Below are 22,983 nucleotides of genomic sequence, written 5' to 3'. Positions count from 1 at the left end.
TACGAAAGAGTTGAAATAAAGCAACAAATACTCTCTGTTGACAGGGAATATAGGTATAATCCTTTCTGTGCATTTACCTGAATATTAACTGAATATTGGAAGGATTTTGTGTAGACATCCATGTTTCTTGTACTGCTAGTGCTGATTTCGACACAGTGCTTCAATGCCCTACAAGATGAACACTTACATCACTCGTTTGCAAATGTAAATGTTTTGAAGTTTTACTACAAACATCGTACATATTTATTTTGATTGACCAATTGATTATAATATTATTATGTATTTACTATCTGCACACACTTATTCCGCATGCGTCATTATGCTTAGTTAATAAAAAGTTCAGATGAAAAAACGTGTTAAGTCCATTGTAATAGTGTGTACATAGTTTGTAAATGCGCTAGAGGATAAAAGGATTTGATTTTGTATTCCGGGCTCAGCAGGTTTGCTCAATGTGAATAAGGAAGATCGTGTTATTGGATTGACCTTCCTTATTATCAAGTTCACTTTAGCGGCTTTCCATGCGTTCGAGTGAGTCATTATTCTTTTACGGCGCATCCCACAATCGTCCAGCTTCATCACAGCTGCCCGAAAGTATGCCTGTCTGGCCAGTTGACAGCGTGATTAAAAATGTGTTTAATACGGCATACACGAAACCATACAATAGAAAATGTAATGCTGGACATTTTCATGTTGACACACTTGTCAACTATGGGAGCAGGACGTGAAGGCAAGAAGTTCTGATATCCAAACAGGAAGCAAAGTGTGTGGAGTCTATGCACAACAGCTGAGGCATGTACTAGACGATATCAAAGCCTACACTCGAATGTTTCTGACTACTAGCATCTTTTACTGTCGATCCGGGCTTTAGTATTGTTTGTTTGTTTGTTGTTTAACGCCACACTCAGCAATATGTCAGCTAAATGACGTAAATGACTGTAAATAATAAGTCTGGACCAGACAATTCAGTGATTGACATCACGAGCATCGATCTACCCAAATGGGATGAGATGACAATGAACAAAGTCAGTGAGCCTGACCACCCAATCCATTTCTTCGCCTCTTACGACAAGCATGAGTTGCAAGGGGCCGATATCCGAAATCTCTACGGGTAAAAGTCTGCAAATGACTGCAGCGTAGCAAATGAGTGACCCACGTGGGGATCTTTCACACTGAACTCCAACAATGGCGAATCCGCGACACATTTGACCGTAAGTCAGATTGTAGCATAGGTATTTCACAATCTTCACATCATACGGGTGATAACACACACAAGATTCCGTAGTGGCCGACATCGAAGTTATTCACATGTTTATGTTAATCGGTGAGTTAACAATTAAACATTCGCTCTTAGTGGTCAGACCTATTGGCAAATATTCAAATAACCATTGCATCTAAAATGTTTAAAAACAACATAGTTTTGATAATCGTATTTAAATAGACATTTCCTGAGCCATTCGCACGTGCACCTCGCTCAACAGTCTGGAGAATAATTATGTTTTTCAAGAATTTTCGGGGACAATAAATGTTTTTCGATCAACTTCCAGGCCCCCTCAGAATATCAAATGTTATGTCTTCAATAAAGACTCATTGTCTACTAGAGCTATCAGTTTTTTTATTCAGCTCGGCACTGAGGTTAAATCAATGTCAATTTTAGTTTTCAATCTGATTCAGTGAACACTTGGTAATAAATTTCTACTACCTACTATGGAGTGTTGTTAAATGTGCTGGTTATCAGCTAAGCCACATATCATTACATTATGTTCTATAAATGTCCAATCCAGTGACAAAGCTATCATCATATTTCAAATACACATATGTTTGTTTGACACACAGAAATACATGAGGAAAAGAGTCGGTTGATTTACTTCCTCTTTAACCAAACATGGCGGCCACCTGTGGGTTGTGTTGTGCAGTACTGGGTGTAGCTTGCTGTCTATGTCTTGCACTGAATGAGTATGTTTAACAACGTAACTAGCAGACTAGCTGCTCAATACCACATGCTTCTCCGGCTTATGGCGATCGGGTGGTTGTGTACCATCGTACCCGACAGTGTGGATGCTGTACAACCTGGTTTGCCTGGAGCTACAAACAGTAAGAGCCCACAGTGTCAACTAGAGAGTATAGCCAAACCAGAAACAGACGCCATTAAGTCAGACAAAGGCCGCAATTTCTTGAATTCGAAATTTGCAATTGATCCTTTAAATTGATCCTTTAAATTTAAGTAACATGCTCAGACAAAGATCACTTTCCGAAAATGTCCCCCAATACAGTCACGTCCCTTTAATCCGACATGGTTGGTTGCACATGATTATGTCGGATTAACGAGTATGTCGGATAAACTAAATTATGTAATATCAACTTTCGTGATCGAAAGTCGGACAACTACACGATAGATAACGATACAAACACGTAATAAAAAATGAAACATGAAATATTCATATTGTTATGTTACATTGTAAGCGGAATATATTTCTAATCAACCTCTAAAGCTTAACACAAAACAACTGTTATGTAATCTATGACTTATTCAAAACAATTTAAGAAGCATAGTCTGGAATGGAAGTTGCCAGTTTGAAACTGGAACGCAAAGCTTAAGAAAGCTGCTCTCTGAGTGACTAACGTTGACTTCCTGTATAGTCATTTCATTTGTCGGTCATAGTTCGGGAATGGATGTTCAAATTTCAGGAACCACCAACAATTTTATTTTCCTATACGAACACAATTTCAGGTTGTTCAATTATAGGACATTGTACTTGGCAGCTCATCATCCTGCTATCAACCTGCAGGTCATATACTCACAGGTGACTTCTCTACTTTTGACAATAACAACCTGTCGAAGAATAGGCCCAGAAAATGGGCCAAAAGAGAAGAGGAACCTGTCAAATGTCTTTCAGAGTGGGTTTAGTCAGTGCGTGATGTTGGCATTGGTAGAATGCATAAACTTAAAAAGAGGAAACAGAGCTGGAATAAACCCATTATGGCCCAGCCAGCTATTATCCAAAGTCTGGCTGTCCTACAGGAAAAGTTCGCAGTTTCCCACCGACAAGGCCTCAAATAACATAACCATTATATGTAAAAATTACTACATTACTTGCTTGATCAAATAACTTGGTATAAATGACATATCAAATAAGGTCATATATAAGGCCAGTATGTTAACTGAGGAAGAAATCTGCAATAACCATAAATTAGTAGTCAGCTATTGACTCTAAAACTCTAAGAGATCTCCATTCATCTTTTGTACTGGACCCTAAAACTCCACAAAGAGATGTATAGCTGGGTCCAGGATTCCCTATCTCAAAGAGTAACCATATCCTTAATACGGTCAAGAGAGGACTTTCACAGAACGTATTTGAGACACGAGATTCTCCAAAACTCAAAGTATTTGCTTGACTTTTTCCAATCTTAGAAAAGAACCAAGTTCCATTCTGTCAAAACATTATATTTTTCAACTTTGTACAACGCTATCCCACATGACAAACTAAAGGAAAAACTTCGTTCTTTGATCCCCAGACATTTGTGACAAAACACTGTGTACACAGATACAGTAACGTATCTATATTCAGAGGTTCAGGACAAATTTTGAGAAATGAAAGCAAATGCCATCTGAAGTTTACTGAGAAAACAATATGTGAAATGCTGGACGTTCTCATTGATCACATCTACGTAAATGTAGGGGTAAGACATTAAGGGAAGGAGTAGGCATCACCATTGGCACTAATTGTGCTCCCCTTCTTATGGATATGGGCCCCGTTCCACAAAGACATCTTAGCACTAAGGTGATCTTAAGTCCCGTACTTTAACACTGGCTTACGATAGTCGTAACACTAAGATCGCTTTGTGGAACGAGACCCTGTTTCTTTATGCATATGACTTGGAAGTCAAAACAAGATAATTTGGCCAAGAAGTGTAACTTGAGCTTCAGGTATAGCGATGATCTGATATCGTTTAATTACAATCAAATAACCAATTCGAGAATCGAGCATGCTCTTTCTTCCAAGATTTCAAGAGAGATACTACTCATTGCTCAGAAGTTGTTTGATCAAGGTTACAAAAATCAAGGCCTCAGTAAAGCTTTTGAAAAGTTTCATGGTAGACATGTGGAGGACATTTCAAAATTTGACGTATCAGTGACAAAAGTTATGTCCAATGCAATCCCTATTTTGACCATATGTTCCCGTGTTTTTTCAGGTGAACAATTAACTTGTCTTTGCATGTATTTGTGACGGGTGACACCTCTTCGCTAACACCTGGTACTATCACTATTTAATAGTGATTCATAAACACATGCCCATTACATACATAGTCGGAATCGTACAATCGAATCTGCTTATTGCAGAGATTTCTTTTGGATATGGAAAGGGGTTTTGGGCGCTTTATCTACAGTTGTGTGAAGTTATCAATCACTATTGTGTTTATTGTAGATTACTTTGTTAACCAACCTTCTACTGAACAGGTCGAATTGTCAAAGTATTACAAATTGACATCAAATCTAGTATGCATAAGGCCGATGTCAAGAAATGTTTTGATAACTTACCTCGCTGAGAAAGCAATATTGCCTTTGAAGAAATGTTTTTGCTTGAAAGAAATTCTTATTAGAACGAGAAATTCGACATAAAGAATTGGAAACTGAAAGCGAAAAGACAGAAAGAGAAGAGAGGTTTCCAGAGGCTATTGCTTTAACGAAATTATGACTCAAGTTACAAAGGTTTTGGTAAAGTTCTTAATTATGGTGGATTTGCCTTGGACTGAGATTTTGTTTTTGATATATTTTCAGCTACAGCTACAAAAACAGGTTTTATTTTATCTAAAGCTTTGAGCCTGAGTTTCAAAGAAAAACACCTTGCAACAATGTTTTTTTGTGACAGACAATTTCTTTTTCCTCCACAGTTTGAAGCACAATAACTTTTTTAGGGATAAAATCCGAGAGCGTTCCCAGAGCATCAAATTGTAGGACCTTAGTGGAATTAACGATGATGTGCTTCATAGGAAATAAACACTTTTTATACAAACGGCCGTGAAATGATGTTGATAAACCGAGGATAGTCATAGTACCTAATCTGGAAATCATAGCTAATTACAAATAATTACACGGATTCAGGGATGAGTAATTTAAAGTTATTAATTATGAAAGCGACAAAAACTTTCCATGTTCAATAGAAATTTAAGATAGGCTGAAGAAGAACAACCTATTGAATGTTATGAACATTCAGTTGTAACAATACCCGTATTACTAGATTGTTTATGAAATTGCTGTGTTACGTTTATTTGGGTGGGAACCTTACAAATTCAATTTGTTCCAGACACCTGCTCTCCAGGACAGTTCGGGGACTCCTGTAGCTATTCCTGTCACTGTAAAGGAGGGGCCGTGTGTAACTCCACCACAGGAGAATGTCCTGGGGACTGTGCACTACAGTGGAGGGATGGGAGGAACGGCATTTGTCAAAGAGGTTCAAATCATTCATAATTATTTCAAGGACACCTCCATAATAACATGTATGAAAGAAAAAAAGACAAGTTGAATTGAGTTGCACATGAAATGTGCAGTCACACCCGCAACTCTGAATAAATCCTCTATCTTTTCTGCAGAGAACGTGGCAAACGGAAAAAGAGCATCCAGTACATCTGGAACACTGCTGTTTAAATCCTACAACAACTGGACTCCAGACAAGGCTGTGGACGGGAACAGGAACCAGGACATGTTCGAAAACTCCTGCTTCCACTCTTGGGACTATCCGAGTATGTGGAGGGTAGATCTGGGTCGGCAGTACAGGATACATCATGTTACAGTCTACCACAGGAATAGCAGTACGTGACATATGTATGCTAGACTTTTCACTGTGTATGAATGTTTTAATGTCTCGAAAATCCAGCATTGTTCAGGTTTGTTTAACACAACAAGTTCTATGCAGCTTGTGGAAACCCCATAATAGGATGCATTGTTTCATTCCCAGATCTACCCAGGATCGCTAACTGCAGCATACACCTGAGTAATGAATCCTCCTCCGATGGGACACTGTGCTACACCTTCCCTGCCACTGTCACTGACTCAGTGATCGACCTGGTGTGTGACGGCAGGGGCAGATACCTCACCATCAGGAACCCGGGGAGAGCTGCTGACTATGATGACACGCTCAACATCTGTGAAGTGGAAATATACGGTTTCAGGATAAAATAATTACTTTGATAAATCATCCAACACTTTCTCTTGTTCAGTTATTGTTTCGTTTTAATTTAGTATAAAACGTTTTGTTATTACTATGTTATTCGGATATTCTGCTAACTCCCGTCTTATAACAACACAATCCATGTGATAACGCCGGGTATGTATTGTGATGATGAGTTTCAGTTATCCACCCGCCATTTTTGCCGTCATTTTGCCTTTTACGCCCAGAGGAATCTGTTTCGGCAGATAATCGAGACTGATTATTCTATGGCGTTGACCTTCTGTATTATGAAACAGAAACAATACCTATACAGTAAACTACGGTTATGACGAACACGCTTATAACGAACTGACGGATATAACGAACTTACTTTTGGGTCCCGACTATTTGCTGTTGTTATACTGTATATATGCTTATAACGAACTACGGTTATAACGAACTAATATTAAAACTTTGTATTATTTAGAGTGCAGTCGTGGTACATACGGCAAATACTGTGACCAGTTCTGCCACTGTTACAACAGCTCTTGTGAACCAGACACCGGCATTTGTCCTGGAGACTGTAGACCAGGGTGGCAGGGAGACAGGTGTGATACAGGTGAGGAGGTCTTACTGACAGGTGTAGTGTAACCCAGTCAGTGGTGTGTGGCCTGGAGACTGTAGACCAGGGTGGCAGGGAGACAGGTGTGATACAGGTGAGGAGGTCTTACTGACAGGTGTAGTGTGACCCAGTCAGTGGTGTGTGTCCTGGAGACTGTAGACCAGGGTGGCAGGGAGACATATGTGATACAGGTGAGGAGGTCTTACTTGCAGGTGTAGTGTTGTCCAGTCAGTGGTGTGTGTTTTACTGAAAACAGTGGCGAACTTGTAAAGAGCGGCAACCGTTGATTTTACGTTCATATGAGTATACTCAGCTGCAGGTACTACCATTCAACCTCTTATAGCTGTAAATACGCATAACAACCTATGTTTAATGATTATAGATTGTACGCATGAAGAAGTATTCACGAAAGAAAGAACATGCTGATACTTGGTATCAAACAACGCACAAACAATGATGTCACGTTTATTGTCATGGTGATTATTTTTTACACATTCGCCACATTCTTTGTAGTTGGTGCTGTTAGTTTGAAAGTAAAACATGAAATAGATCTTCTGGATAGGATCATTATTATAGCCTTGGTGTCAATAGTATTGTCATCATCGTAATTATATTGGTAATTATAGAACAAGTTACTTCAGCACCAACTTGTCCTCGGCTACCTTTCTCTTTGAGTCATATCGAACTAATACTAGTACCTTGACCTTTCAGATTTCACGTGACATCCACATTAATGTCAATAACTGAAAATGGTTTTGATTGCTTTGACTGAAGTTTACTTGTAGAATGTAACAAAGGAGCATATGGACAGAAGTGCAATAGTACATGTCAAAACTACAACTGTCTCGAAAATTCCCCGTGTCATCACGTGACCGGCAAGTGTGAGGGCGGATGTAAGTCCGGGTGGATGGGTGAAGACTGCAGCAGAGGTAACAGCACAGCTGTCTTTCGTCACGTCATGTATACACAGAGAATACTATACGAGCATGTATATCATACTGATTTTACGAAAGAAATGTCAGAATTCACGAGAACGAGGGTAATACATAAATTCTTACACGATTGAGAGTATAAAGATTTCTTTATTGCCATTATTTCTTAGTCCTTTGAACTTCGCTTTAGAAAGATGCAATGATCAGTATCGCCGTCTATGGCGTCAACAACCTTCAGCTATGACGTCGTTTATAGTTTGACGTCATTCCGACCTCACGTCACAAAAAAGATTCGAATGACGTGTGTGGCTGCTTGTACTGGTCCGGAACAATGCCGATTTGTAGTTGTAGCCCACGTAGATACCATGCCGCAGTTGAACATGAATACCCCACTCAGACACAGTATACTGACTCCAAGCCGACCAGTCCTTGTTTTAGCCCCTTAATGCGGAGCGCCCGACACGGTAACAACAAGTAACGTCTTTTACCGTCTTTTGGTATTACGCGGCCGGTTCGAACCCAGACCTTCCGCTCCGCGGGTGGACGTTTGTACACTAGACCGGGGTGGGGGTGGGGGTGGGGGGGGGGGGGGGTGGGGGGGGGGGGTGGGTGGGTGGGGGGGGGGTGGGGGGGTGGGGGGGGCGGTCAATATAAATATTAGTAATGGAACTTTCCACATAAGTGATCACTACCTGCAAATAACCAACCTTGTCTATTTCGTCAGCTGTTTCATTTCATGTTTCGTTTATCGCCGAAATACATCGTTTCACCTTACTAGGCATAAAACATGAGCACAAGAGTCTAAAAACAGTCAACAGAAAGTGAATCGCATTTTCTCACATTAGTCCAAATAGTGAGATACAAGAACACAATTGGCAATGGATGATAACTGAATCATTTTTGAATGTGAGCGACATAGATAGGTTATAATAATGTCAAATTCACAACTACCACTAATGCGTGTCTACATGTCCAACTGATCTGCTGAAACTTACACTGACTGCTTTTTGCAAATGGGTGGAGGCGGTAACTGACCCTGAACAATTAATGTATATTGAATTGTGAATGAATCCTATTATATTGTGTCATTTATGGCGTTTGTCTGTTGTTCATTACCTGGTGTAAGGCGAAGTCACTTGTAGTGTTGCAGTAGGTACATGTAGGATTCCTTTAATGCCCCAGTAAACATATCACTGACTGATTTCTCATAGTACAAATTACTACAAGTACCATTCCCTGTGATAGAATGCATCAATGGAACGTATGGAGAAAAGTGCACCAACATTTGTGGTAACTGTCACGGATATGCCGCATGTCATCACGTGACTGGGGAATGTCATTTCGGATGCGGGGCCGGATGGATGGGGAGCGATTGCAGAGAAGGTAAAATAGAATACCTACGTTTCTTTTCAGTATATTGCTTATATTCAGAACATATTTATGAAATCAATGTGGCTTTTTAAAGTGTTTAATAAGCTGTAAATGTCATTATGTTTGGAGTAATGAATCCATCTTCATTTAATTTCCTTTTCAATTTGATCTGTCTGACAGAGTGTGGCAGGGATCATTATGGACTAGGTTGCAAGAAGGCATGTTCCGAGCGGAGGTGCAATGGTAACTCGTCATGTAACCGCCACAATGGGTCATGTGATACTGGATGCTTAACAGGCTGGGTAGGAGATGATTGTGGCAGAGGTATGCTTGATGCAAAGCTACATTATAATCCTCTAATCAGACACACATGTCATCAATTGGGTCTGTTAGAAACATACTTATCTGCCTTTGATTTGCATGTGCTAAGCGGCAGATGTTAAGGCGATATTAACTTCGGCGCGTACAGGCTCCAGTCGCCAGTTGGAATAGCACAGACAATGGTGTTACTCGGGGTGATATTTCAAGCACTGTTACCATTCCTACACGTCATCTTCTAATCTAATCTGTTTCAAAACACTGTCTGTCTATTAATTAATTTACAGAAATACGGCTTTATAATTTCAAATGAAAGATGTGTTTCAACCTTGCCTAAAATGTCTATCATATGCTTATATCCCCGTCGCGCATATACGTATCATTGATGGAAATATATTCTAGCGCCTCACAAATTTGGGAAATTTTATTCGTTTATATTTTAAACTGATATTCATAGACCATTGCCAACAATATATCCTAGTCAGGATGGTTATGATATTGTTATTTTTGTACAGTAATCCAAACGTTTGTAAGCATATGAGCATGCATGGGTGCAGGCTAAAACGGCACCTCAGCAAAACGTCACCGATTTCTCTGGCGAAAACGGCACGGCATTTGGCGAAAACGGCTACTATGTGTCGGGCGAAAACGACACCTCTATTTTTAATAATGATAAGAACGATTTTTGTAGTAATATATATGGTTTATTTACATGGTATTTGATGTATTTACATGTTATTGGGTGTGTGTGATGTATTTACACGGACAGGTAAGAAGTTCTCAGCAATCTGAAAATATGAATAAATGTTTAAATACAATATTCGTATTCATCGTCTCCTTTCCTTTTCGTACCACCACTATACATACTACTTTATTTACTGAGTAATGATAATAATACAAAACCCCTCATCATAAGAAATCTCGTCTAAAGGAAAATGAAATTTACAGGTGAATCTTCGTTCGAAACCTTTGAAATAAATAAAGTTTTTCTCGCTAATATCTGGCCTTTGTTATTCAAGAACGGAGTACTGTCACCTTGCCATTGCCGACCACAGCAGCCTCTGCAACTGCTGGGATAGTTCTGCTGTTCCTCCTCCTCACTGTCTTGCTGGTGTAAGTACAACGTCTCCATTACCCTCAACGATGTCCCGAAGATGTGTTGCTGGTGCTGTTGTTCATATATCCGGTTCGTGATTTCAGAAGAAAATGGAGGAAACGATCACCACCAGCATCGGCTAAACTTGTTGGCGAAAGACAACACTGTAAGTCAAGATCGGGAAATCGAGGTAAGTATTGTCTCTTAACTCCAACCATGCCTGCGTGTTGTCTCACATTTTATTAACGGGTGAGTGGGTGTGAATGTTACACGTGAGCCCTAGAGATGGGACTCTTACACATGTGTATTGTGATATACACAATGATGGTCAAACATTGAAGCTATTTATGTCCGTGACCTTGGGTTTAAGAACAGGTAAGTCGTTGGACATGTCGATAAAAAATGTGTCCTTCTTACAACACGTATGGTTACGTAGACCACGACAGTTGTGTTTACAGCTTGAAAACTGGGATTTCACAACTGAATTTGGTAAATATGTTTCATGAAAGCTGGTAATAAGAAGCGCTATCTCATGACATTATATGTCTAACCAAAACTGATTACAGAATTACAAAGAGATATCGAGTGATGGTAATGGATGGATGATAAGAGGAAGGTCTAGGTGTATCATGACAGAACATGTTGGGTGTGGATTGTGAAGGTGCAAACAACCAAAAAACACAACAGCGGTGCGGAGTAAATCTATGCACGTTTGCCATGACTTGTTCCATTTGCAATGTTTCGGGTGTTGGGGTGTTAGATTTTGGTTCCGAAACCGGTCTATCCCAGGCAGTTATATTTAATGGTGATCTTTCTTCTGATGACCGATCATAAGATTTATATTTCATGTACCCCTACGTTTTTAGGAGAGTGTGCAACCTTTGTAAGAGTTATGATTAACCAGTCATCATGTTGGAAGCATTGGTAAATGTTAACTTTGGTACAAAATTAGAACATGAAAAAGAAAATATGACACTAACATGCATGCATGAATGTATGAAAAAATATTGTTGTTTCTAATGATAAAATTAAATGTAGTTTCCATGTACATTCTTTAATACTTCCTTGAAATAGTTCGTATTGTTTGACGAGTATTTGTTTCTTGTGATCTCAGATACGAACCAAGTGAGAGACAAAGCAGAAAGTGAAGTAGATGCGGATTGTGGTGGCATTAAACCGTCACTGCAACACGACATGATGGCGGTAAAGGAGAACCATGACCCGCTTGTCATTGAACCAGATGCTGATGATGATCTCCAGGACAGGGTCTACTGTAACGTGGGGGAGGTGGAGGTGGGTAGAGCTGTACCAGTATCGGAGTTTGAGGCCAAAGTTCGCCGAATGGTGGAACGACCGGAGAAGGCTGAGGAGGAGTTTCAGGTCTGCTATGACGTCATGAGATGTGGTGTTTTAGGACAATTCAGCTGTTTTGAAAAAAAGTTTGAAAAGAGACTGGAGTGTCAGGCAAACACGGATAACTAGTGTCTTTTGTTACTTTTAGAGGCTGCCAGCCGGTTTTATACATCCCCACCAAGAATCTCAGCTGCTGGAAAACAAAGGGAAGAACAGATTTAGAGGCTACTACCCGTGTAAGTTAGTACAGTGGTATGCAGTTCTACTATCCTGTGTTATGTTATACCAAGATGACGTAGCACCCAAGTAGTTAACACTTTTAAGTGTCAGTAACACATGCCATGTACAGTATGAGCATGATGTCAGCTGAAATAAGTTGTCTGCTTCTGTATGCGTGAGTGACATGACTGCAACATTATCACGAACCGTTTTGAGAGCAGAAGGCCAAACCTTTTGTGCATATCCTCAGACATGGATGTTACAGTGTTGAAATAAAACACATATCCGATATAACTGCGTAGTTAATCATTTAAGATGGAGTTGACAGATAACGAAACAACAGATATATATGCCAGGCTTGTTTGGCAATATTGGTTAATATTATGAAAATATTCTGTAGGACGAGAAACACCAGAGTACAGTTCATCACACCTGTTACTATTACGTACGCCTCTGATCTGGTGTTCTGTCTTTGTACAGATGACTACAACCGTGTGGTGCTGCATGACGACAACAGCGGCGGTGGAGGAGACTACGTCAACGCCAGCTATGTGGACGTGAGCTTTTAGCGTTACATTATGACCATTACTCACCACGTCGTGTCATTATATACCCTTCACAAAAAGTAGGGGATACTAGGTATTAACATAAAAGCAGTGACCGAAATACCTGCCTGCCCGACCGTCCGAGACGGGTTGATTTCAACTCAGGCTGCCAGATTTTTAAATCCCCCTGCCCGACGGTCGGGTTATATTTCATATGTGAAAATATTCTAAATATTTCCCGGTGATAAGCATTAATTCACAAGTAAAGATGAATGATAAAATGTAACCAAAAAGAAACCCCGTTAGCTTATCCTGAGAAACATATGATTTATAGTGGGCAGGCAGGTTTTGGTCAGGGCTGGCAAGTATTTCAGCTAGCCAGTCCTGTGGTCTGGCTGAAATCTTTGGGAGTTTCATACCCTGATAAAAGTGCTAAAATTATAAGAGATACTAGTTTCTGGTAATAGTTGTATGATAATAATGAACAAATTGGTAACACATTACAACCAGTAGTTGAATACGACAGTAGATCTTGAAGGACATCACGGGTAAGAGGGCTTCTAGACGTTCAACGCCGGAAAGGTCTGGTCTCATTGCTGGCCGTGGTATTCTATGGATGTTGCAGCTGGAGGTGAGCATTGACGAGTCGTGCACTGCGAGCACGGGCGGTGTCGCCCTGAAGGACAAAACGTCAACCCATACGCCTTGCAAACCGGACACCAAAGGGCGCAGGCATGTTTGCCAGATAGTACTGCCCAGTGACCCTTCCTTGTAAAAGATGAAGTGGTGATCAGTCAGTCAAACCGATCCGCCTCCAAAAGTGCCATGAGGTCGCAAGACACAAGCACGCCTATCTAGGAAGTGCAAAGTGAATCGGAACTTATCCGATCAGCGAGGATTACCCCTGTTTCAACGTTGTGTTTGTTTGTTGTTTTACGCCATTGTTATCAGCAATATTCCATCTATCCTGTTAGTCGCCTCTTAAGACATGCGTGGATTGCTGAACACCAATTCGAACCCGTATCGTCACGAGTATTCGACGTTTTGTACACCAGTGACGTCTGATGGGGCGGCACAATACGTGGCCGTCGAGCAAGGACGTGACCCGTAACTCGTACCCCAGTAGCCAGATGAAAGTTTTCCGCTATTTGATTCGTATTGTGCGCTCAATTTCGTAGAGCCTAGTTTCGGATCAGTCGACCCTTTACCACAAGGGCCACCTTGTACGGGGTCGATCGTCAGCATTTTATGTTTGTTACTACCTGTTCCATCGTCTGTTAATCAGAGACTGTGAAACATTGAACATATTGGAGCAATCACTTCTCCCAGCGTCTCTGTAGAATCTTCGCGTGTTGCCGCCGCCGCATGGCTCGTTCATACACGAACATAAATATAATATTATAGGTAGAATATAATATATGTTAAATACTGGACCATCACAAATTCATTATTGAAATATTGAAATCATAAAGAAATTCCTTATACTTACACATAAAACAAACAATTCCACTCTGTATTTAGGCTGCCACGAAGATGTGTCTCGAGCACCTCCACTTCACCAGCTGGCCGGATCATGGCGTCCCAGACACTTCCGCTTTACTGGAGTTTATCAAGAAGGTGAAGGTCACATCCGGGGAACGGACACAGCCAATCATTGTCCACTGCAGGTGAGCATAGTGTATATAATTGGTTGATGGATGTCTTGGAATGATCTTGTGTTCATGTGTTTCTTCCAGCTGATAATAGTTCGTTATATCAATTTTCCAAAACCGTTCCAACATCTTTCTGTTTTTAAAACAATTCCAGTGCCGGTATAGGCCGTACAGGGACCTACATCGCTATCGAGCGTCTCATGGAGCAGGCCAAGACAGAGGGCGTGGTTGACGTTGTCAGCGTCGTCTCCAGCATGAGGGGACAGAGGAAGAACATGATCCAGACAAAGGTAGGTGGATCTGAGTGAGGGAGTGAGTAAGTTTTCATGGCAGCCTGAAAATAATCGAGTCTGGGCCCATATCGTCCATCAACTGCTGCAATCAACGAAGTCGACACGACTGACCAACTTGTCCAAATACGTCGCGTCTAAAGACATCAAGAAAAGAGTTGTGACAAAATGTCATGGAGATCATTCGATTAAATCAAGATTGACGAACACATTCGTTGCTGCTTCTTCTTGTGTAAATACATAACCTCAAAACCCGCGAATTGTCCCGCTAAACAGATTTCATTTCGGCGTAAAAAGCAAAGTAGCAAAACTATATGCATGGATCACTGAAAGTCAGTCATGGCACCAGGTGTTCGCAAAATGGGTAGTGTCCTGCCCTACCAATAGCACCCGCCATTCACACAATTTGCCTAAAACGCACTGCGACGTCCGCCAGTAAACAAACCAGACATTCAAGTGGAGGACAAGACAATTCAGTGACACGATAGCGTATTAACAGATTATGTTGAATCTATAAACGACATGTTGCTTCTAAATTACGCCTCTACTTAAGCTTGAATTATCTTGTTTCTCTGTCATACACACAGGAACAGTATCTGTTCGTCTACAAAGCGGTGGCGATGTCGTTGTCGCAGGGGGACACGTCTCTGAATTCCGACTTCATCAAACGGTTGAACCTAGATCACTTGGCCGACGTAACTATGGGAAACCAAACCGTACAACAGCATCTTGAGGTCCGTACGTTGCACATACGTCTAACGTTAGTTCTTCAAATTGTCAATTTACTGACACTTGTGCCACGTTTCACTCAAATATTAACAAGTCGTGTAAGAGTGACGAGCTTGCAATCCATACTATTGGTAATTACCATACTTCATTTGATGCTTGTATTTATTGCAGGCTCTGCAAAATCGCTCTGCAAGTAAGTAGCACAGAAGAAATTGATGTGATGTTTGTATGTCTTTAACTTGTTGCATTGTTACGTAACCTGGTTAAAACGCTGCATTTACACAAAGGCGTACACAACCACTCCTCCACTGTGGTCATCCAATAATATCATTACAACAATAGTATGTGTTTGTCAGTTGTTGATCAGAGACTACACTCTGTAAGGTAACTACACAAACGCTACACACGTCGCTGGTAATGTTGCGATACTTGCACTTCATCAAATTCTCATGTTTGCATACTAAACATGACTTGATCTGGATCGACTAAAACAATCATTGTTTTCTATTTGTGTTTAAATAATGTCACTATATTATGATTCTATAGTAAATTATATACATACCTGACAATACTCCTTCAGACTCAAATATAGCGGAAATAAAGAACTCTCACATGCAAGTAATTGAGGTGGCATTTTGCTACAATGTTGTGTTTAGAAGTTCCTTTGGATACCATTCCAATACGTAATGTTTGTCTTCAGTGTGGTTGCATGAAATACAATTTCCTTTTACGGGACTTAAACTAGTGTCCAAAAGAAACGATACCACCTGTTTGCAACGACATAAAAGAAAAACTAAACAATGCAGAAGTTTAGGATTGGTGTTATGCTTTTGAGAAATCCTTTCACAACATCTGTACAAAAATTTCATTTCAATAAAATCTGTTCAACCAATATGACAAGCCTTTAAAGATGGGTGGGGTCGAAAAATGAACATTTCGTTAGAGCACTGATCACAGAAACAACGGGAAATGTCACACCACACGTCTCAAAGTCAAGTCAGTAGCGGGTATGTCCACCGTGAGCATCAATACATGCCAGAACACGCCTACGGACTGATGACGTCAAACGTCTGATGACGTTGGGTGTGATGCGTTGCCATTCCTCGAGGAGACATCGTTCCAAGTCCTGGACGTTGACTGGAGGCACACGGCGACGTCGGATTTGCCGATCGAGGTGGTCCCATAAGTGCTCGATGGGATTCATGTCCGGTGAACATGCGGGCCATGGCAAAACCTGTACGTTGGCGTTGGCAAGGAAGTTCTGTGTCAATCTTGCTGTGTGTGGCCTTGCATTGTCATGTTGGGAAAAGGAGTCCACGAGGCTGTTGCTGAATAAAGGGCACCACAACAGGCCGTAGGCTGTCATCAAGATAACGCTGTGCATTCAGGTTTCCACGAATTACGACAAGCATCGTTTTGACGTCACCACATATGCCACCCCAAACCATTAACCCTCCACCTCCAAACGGCCGGACCTGTTGGATACAGTTAGGCGCCAAACGTTCACCAAATCGTCGGTATACAAGCTGCTGTCCATCGTTTCTGAAGATGAGGAATCTGCTCTCATCAGAGAACATAACACGTGCCCAGTCCCGCCGTTGCCAACGTCTAACTCGCCTGGCCCAGATCAGTCTGTTGTTCCGGTGTCGAGGCGTGAGGAGCGGTCCGCGGTAGGGATGACGTGGCCGGATACCATACTGCCGTAGTCTCCTGTAGACGGTCTGTCGACTGATCCTGTGTCCCAGTGCTGTAGCCGCCGTGGACGTCGCAGTTACGGTGCGGTTCCTCAGGTGTAATACCCGGATGTAACGATCTTCACGGGGCGTGGTTATTCGTGGTCTTCCACTCCTGGGCCTGTCTGACGTCTGACCTGTCTGACGTAACCGCTGCATCAACCTGGTGATAGTGATGTGTGCGCAGCCCAACCTTCTGGCGACGTCGACGTGTGACGCTCCTTGTTGGACCATTCCAACGGCTCTCTCTCTCTCTCTCTCGATGGCTGTCAAACGTGGCATATCTTGTGTTCTTTTTGTTGCTGTCATATCAACGTGTCTGATCAGCCGTTTTATACAGTTTTTATGCACGTGCAGAACATGCTAGAGAGGGAAATGTCACTTTCACGAAATTTACGTTTATTCCCGGAAGTGATCACGTGTTCCCGGTATTTTTTATCGACTATGCTGTGTTTGGGATGTGCAATACGAATTGGCATGTTTTCATACTAGACAATTCACTTAGTAAAAAACAATTTTGAAAATAAGTTGGTATCGTTTCTTTTGGACACTAGTTTAGTAGACTTGGGGACTGTTTTGTATATTGTATGTGAACCTTGACAGAAGTGGTTTCGTTCAAAGCAGCATGTGGTTCGAGCACTTAGTTTGAGAATATGCATATATATGAAGATTATACATCAAGGTTCACTATCATAGGCCTGATATGGTCAATCCCGACATGTTATGGAAGACACACAATCTAATTTGCTGAATATCACTCGGCCACGACGATGATACCCTAAACTGTGACCTTTACAGGGAGTTCTCACATCTCACTGCCACCTCACTGGTATCCCGACGACGTGGAGCATTGCTTGCGTTACAATCACTGGACTGTCTGGCTGGTCCAGACACAATTGTTTACAGTCCGCTGTTAGTATAGGGGTATTGCTTGGTGCGGGGTCAGGTGACACACAAACACTTACTTGGTATGAACATTGTGTGAGTGGCGGGTGCTACCTGTAGGGTAGGACATACTCACCCTTTCCCCAACACCATCATCATCAGTGATTTCAGGGATCCAGCCATGTCATTGTCATCCATCACTATTCTGCCTTATGGAATCGAGGTAATCGAGACTGATTATTCTTTAGCGTTGAGGTTTGAAAGTATTGTTGCAGGAATGTACTCGGCGAATATACTTTGAGTGACTTGTAATAATAATGTGCATTTTACATTTATTATTATCCAGTGGACAATGGAAGGAACATCATCACCTTACCTGTAAGTAACAACGTTTAGAAATAGGAATTCATAAAGGATTATATAAAACACATAAACAAAGAAAAATATAAAAAGAGCATGAACCATGTCAAAGACTAAGCACGACTCATTGTTTCTACGTTGGGGTTCAGTGGAAGCTCATTACAACTTGCAGCCTGTACAATAATATCTCGTTTTCAGTCTTATACATCGAATACTGGTTTCTACATCATGAGTTCATGTCCAAACAAAGAAGATATTTGGAACGCGGTGTATAACACTGAATCCCGCACGCTCATCACGTGGGGTCAAGAGAACCAGGTTAGTGGGCATATTTTTACAAACAGTTTCTTTGCACACTTATGCATCTTCTTTCTTCATAACATTTTTGAGTCCAATACCAATATTGTCGATATATTGTTTCCCTAAAACTCCTTTGCTTGAAACATTCCTGTGTTTACATTTCAAGGCGCACCTCCCATCACCTGTCAAGGGCGATAAAACATCCAGGTTCACAGCCAGCATGCGCAGTGAGGCCATTTTATCAGATGGCATATCTGTCACCATTATTGATCTGGGAACAAAGGTAAGTAAATTTATGCATTTTTTAAATACCGAAAACATAAGTAGTGTCAGCATTATGTCTACCTCCTATATGACCGCCACCTTGGTCAAGTGGATAGAGCGTCTGTCCGGGGGGGCGGATTATCGGTGGTTCGATCCCCGACCGCGTCATTCCAATAATATGTTAAAAGATTGTACTTGTTACCCTGATGCCAGATGCTATGTAAGTGCAATAATCGTATACGTGAGGGTAAGGCCCATTTCACCTCACCTCTGCATCCTCTGTGATGAACACATTTAAGCTCCAGATATATTGTCTTTTTCAACAATACGGGATAACTCTCCTCCAAATGAGAACGGGAATTGGAGACTAAAGCCATCTCTAAATCGTAGAGACGAATTACGTCAATTACGTCAGGACATGAATACATAAGATCTAGATAACCAGTGAATATCATAATATTTAACACACGGACGCCGGGGTAATATTAACAATTCGCTGTACTAATATTGCTTGCACTATAAGACATAGCAAATGGTTGGTAAGGTAACAAAATTCCTCCCTACGAGGTTTCTTGTTGATTCAGCACCATGGTAAACATCCAGGATACTGCCTCCAACAACAGTCAGTTAACAAACCTACCTTAAACGGTCGCTGAACAAACACCACTCATTCTGTTTTAAACCGTGGGTCTTTTCTAGACTCGATTATCTACAGACCCCCGTTATACAGCAGAAGTTCTACGGCCTTTCACAACATTCACGCATTCACTCACCGTGTCTAGAAGATGTGGTTAATAGGTTTCTCAGTGGAACCGCGTCTTGCTCTGGCATACCAATTCTCGGCTTGAAACACAACTTGATTATGTTTTCGTAAACTGACAAAGAAGGTTTCGCGTGTTTCAGAGAGCAGGACTCGGATAGCAAAAACTTAAAAACTGTTACGAGTTATGTTTGGGACAGCAAATCGTCAGGGATATCAAATACCTCTACCAGAGGTAAAACAGATCAATGTCCTAATAACGCGTTACAATATATTGATTCATTTAGGTTCATATGAGTTGTCGTGCAAGGCCCAAGATGAGCTCTTAAATAATAATGAGACCTGCATCACTTCGGGCTCTTTCCTCCCACATTAAGCTGACACGCCGCGATATAACTGGAATACTGTTAAAAGCGGCGTTAAACCCAACTCACTCACTCACTCTTAAGTAATTAGAGTTTAGATATGTTTTTAGGTTTATGTTTCGTATCGGAAATATTTTTACTTTTAGTACAGTAAATTAACGGATAAAACAAGACGGAATCATGTGTGAAGTTTGATGACATAATCACTGATCTTCCCATGTCACAGGATGATGCCACCACCACCACCACGATCCACAACTACCACCTGACTGGGAGTGTGCGTGATCCAGGTGTCGCTGTGCTGATAGACAACTTGCTCACATGGACACAGGATCCAGAACGAGGCTCCATTGTGATTGTGTCCAAGTATGTAAAGTTTCATTGCCCACACCTTTTCCTTGATGTCATTATTCGCCCATTGAATGTGTTCAATATTGGCGCCAGCTAATGTTATTATATCTCTATGATGTCTCCAGGACTGCTGCAGAACACCGGCTCCTGGTGCTGCTTGTGAACATCGCCAGCAGACTGAAGGACGACGGGACTGTTGACGTCATCACTGATATGGGGAGGCTGTATGCTCGTCACGGAGGTGCACCCTTTACCAGGGTGGGTGTTAAGGAATTGCAGCGTCAACTATAGAAATATTCATTTAACAAAACTACACAGAAATGAGAACTGTGTCACCAGCTGATGTAAAAAGTCATTCTGTAAACGTCACATTTATGGATCTCTCCGCATATAATTCGTGGAACGTAATAAGAGGTTTTGAAAATAAAAAAATGCAATAATAATAATAGATAGAATAGATGTCACGACAGGATTACATGCAAGCTGTGTGGAAATGCGATAGCCACATAAACTGGTGAAACTAGCAATTTATCCTAATACAGATTTATCCCAATACTTGCCGGGGGGCAAAACATACCTTCGATCTCATTTGTTGAGACAAACCTTGTGTTGTATATTCCAGAATGGTACCAGCTCATGTCAACATTGTCTTTTCAGGATGACGTCCGTTTCTGTCTGGAGTTTTCTCGACAGTTCCTGGAGATTCTCGGAACATACTGACGAATGGATCCGCTGGAAATATTCAGTCTATTTCTTTAATTCCTTAATTAACTGATACAGTTTCTAGAACTGAATTTGTGTATTTTGTACAGTACATAGAGTAATTGGGCAGATGTTCCTGTACTTGTTAGTATGACGTGTACCCCACTTCCTGTCTCGTTGTCATGGTTTGCTGTGTACAACCCGTATGTGTTGTGACCGAAGGGTAGGACGATGGTGAGTAGGTTTCATGCATCCTCTTACCAGTTAACATTAATAAGGTCAATGATTTTATACTGGTCCAGAAGGTCAGGAGTATGCGTAAACATACCAAGTTTGACAGGATCCACCTGCAGCCTGAGTGTGAGGAAAAATAATTTGGCAAATATTTTATTATCTTTTATGTCCGTTTCAGTTACTTTTGTCAGCTTAAGCTTCACGTCAAAGAGTCAACTAAGGACATATTCACCGCACGCTGCGCATTACTTAATTCTGTCACCACAATGTGGGGTCGCCGGTTTGACTCAATGACATATGCTAGTACATCATATACCAACCTGGTATCCCCCTTTATTTAGTACAGTCCTGATATCCCCCTTTATTTGGTACAGTCCTGGCATCCCTCTTTATTTGGTACTGTTCTCATATCCACCTTTATTTAGTACTGTTCTGATATCCTCCTTTATTTAGTGCTCTTCTGATATCCTCCTTTATTTAGTACAGTCCTGGTATCCTGTTTATTTGGTACAGTCCTGGTATCCCCCTTTATTTAGTACAGTCCTGGTATCCCTCTTTATTTATTACAGTCCTGGTATCCCCTTTTTTTTAGTACAGTCCTGGTATCCCTCTTTAGTTATTACAGTCCTGGAATCCCCCTGTATTTAGTACAGTCCTGATATCCCCCTTTATTTAGTACTGTTCTGATATCCACCTTTATTTAGTACTGTTCTGATATCCACCTTTATTTAGTGCTCTTCTGATATCCTCCTTTATATAGTACAGTCCTGGTATCCCATTTAATTTAGTACAGTGCTGGTAAGCCCCCTTTATTTAGTACAGTGCTGATATCTCCCTTTATTTGGTACAGTCCTGGTATCCCTCTTTATTTGGTACAGTCCTGGAATCCCCCTGTATTTAGTACAGTCTTGATATCCCCCTTTATTTAGTACTGTTCTTATATCCACCATTATTTAGTACTGTTCTGATATCCACCTTTATTTAGTGCTCTTCTGATATCCTCCTTTATTTAGTACAGTCCTGGTATCCCATTTAATTTAGTACAGTGCTGGTAAGCCCCCTTTATTTAGTACAGTGCTGGTATCCCCCTTTATTTAGTACAGTGCTGGTACCCCCCTTTATTTAGCACAGTGATGGTAAGCCCCTTTATTTAGTACAGTGCTGGTAAGCCCCCTTTATTTAGTACAGTGCTGATATCCCCCTTTATTTAGTACAGTGCTGGTAAGCCCCCTTTATTTAGTACAGTGCTGGTAAGCCCCCTTTATTTAGTACAGTGCTGGTATCCCCCTTTATTTAGTACAGTCCTGGTATCCCCCTTTATTTAGTACAGTGCTGGTATCCCCCTTTATTTAGTACAGTGCTGGTAAGCCCCCTTTATTTAGTACAGTGATGGTTAGCCCCCTTTATTTAGTACAGTGCTGGTAAGCCCCCTTTATTTAGTACAGTGCTGGTATCCCCCTTTATTTAGTACAGTGCTGGTATCCCCCTTTATTTAGTACAGTGCTGGTATCCCCCTTTATTTAGTACAGTGATGGTAAGCCCCCTTTATTTAGTACAGTGCTGGTAAGCCCCCTTTATTTAGTACAGTGCTGGTAAGCCCCCTTTATTTAGTACAGTGCTGGTAAGCCCCCTTTATTTAATACAGTGCTGATATCCCCCTTTATTTAGTACAGTGCTTGTAAGCCCCCTTTATTTAGTACAGTGCTGGTATCCCCCTTTATTTAGTACAGTGCTGGTATCCCCCTTTATTTAGTAC

The 22,983-nt window shown here is 41.2% G+C and overlaps 1 pseudogene; it reads left to right on the top strand.

Moving 5' to 3' along the window:
- Positions 1 to 1,882: 1,882 nt before the first annotated feature.
- Positions 1,883 to 21,011, top strand: LOC139463707 (uncharacterized; annotated as a pseudogene).
- The last annotated feature ends 1,972 nt before the right edge of the window (positions 21,012 to 22,983 follow it).

Source organism: Haliotis cracherodii, unplaced genomic scaffold (assembly GCF_022045235.1).
Source record: "Haliotis cracherodii isolate W230 unplaced genomic scaffold, xgHalCrac1.p SCAF_16, whole genome shotgun sequence".
Classification (NCBI taxonomy): Eukaryota; Metazoa; Mollusca; class Gastropoda; order Lepetellida; family Haliotidae; genus Haliotis; species Haliotis cracherodii.
Note: the sequence above shows the minus strand (reverse complement) of the source record. Positions and strands in the feature narration are given on the sequence as shown.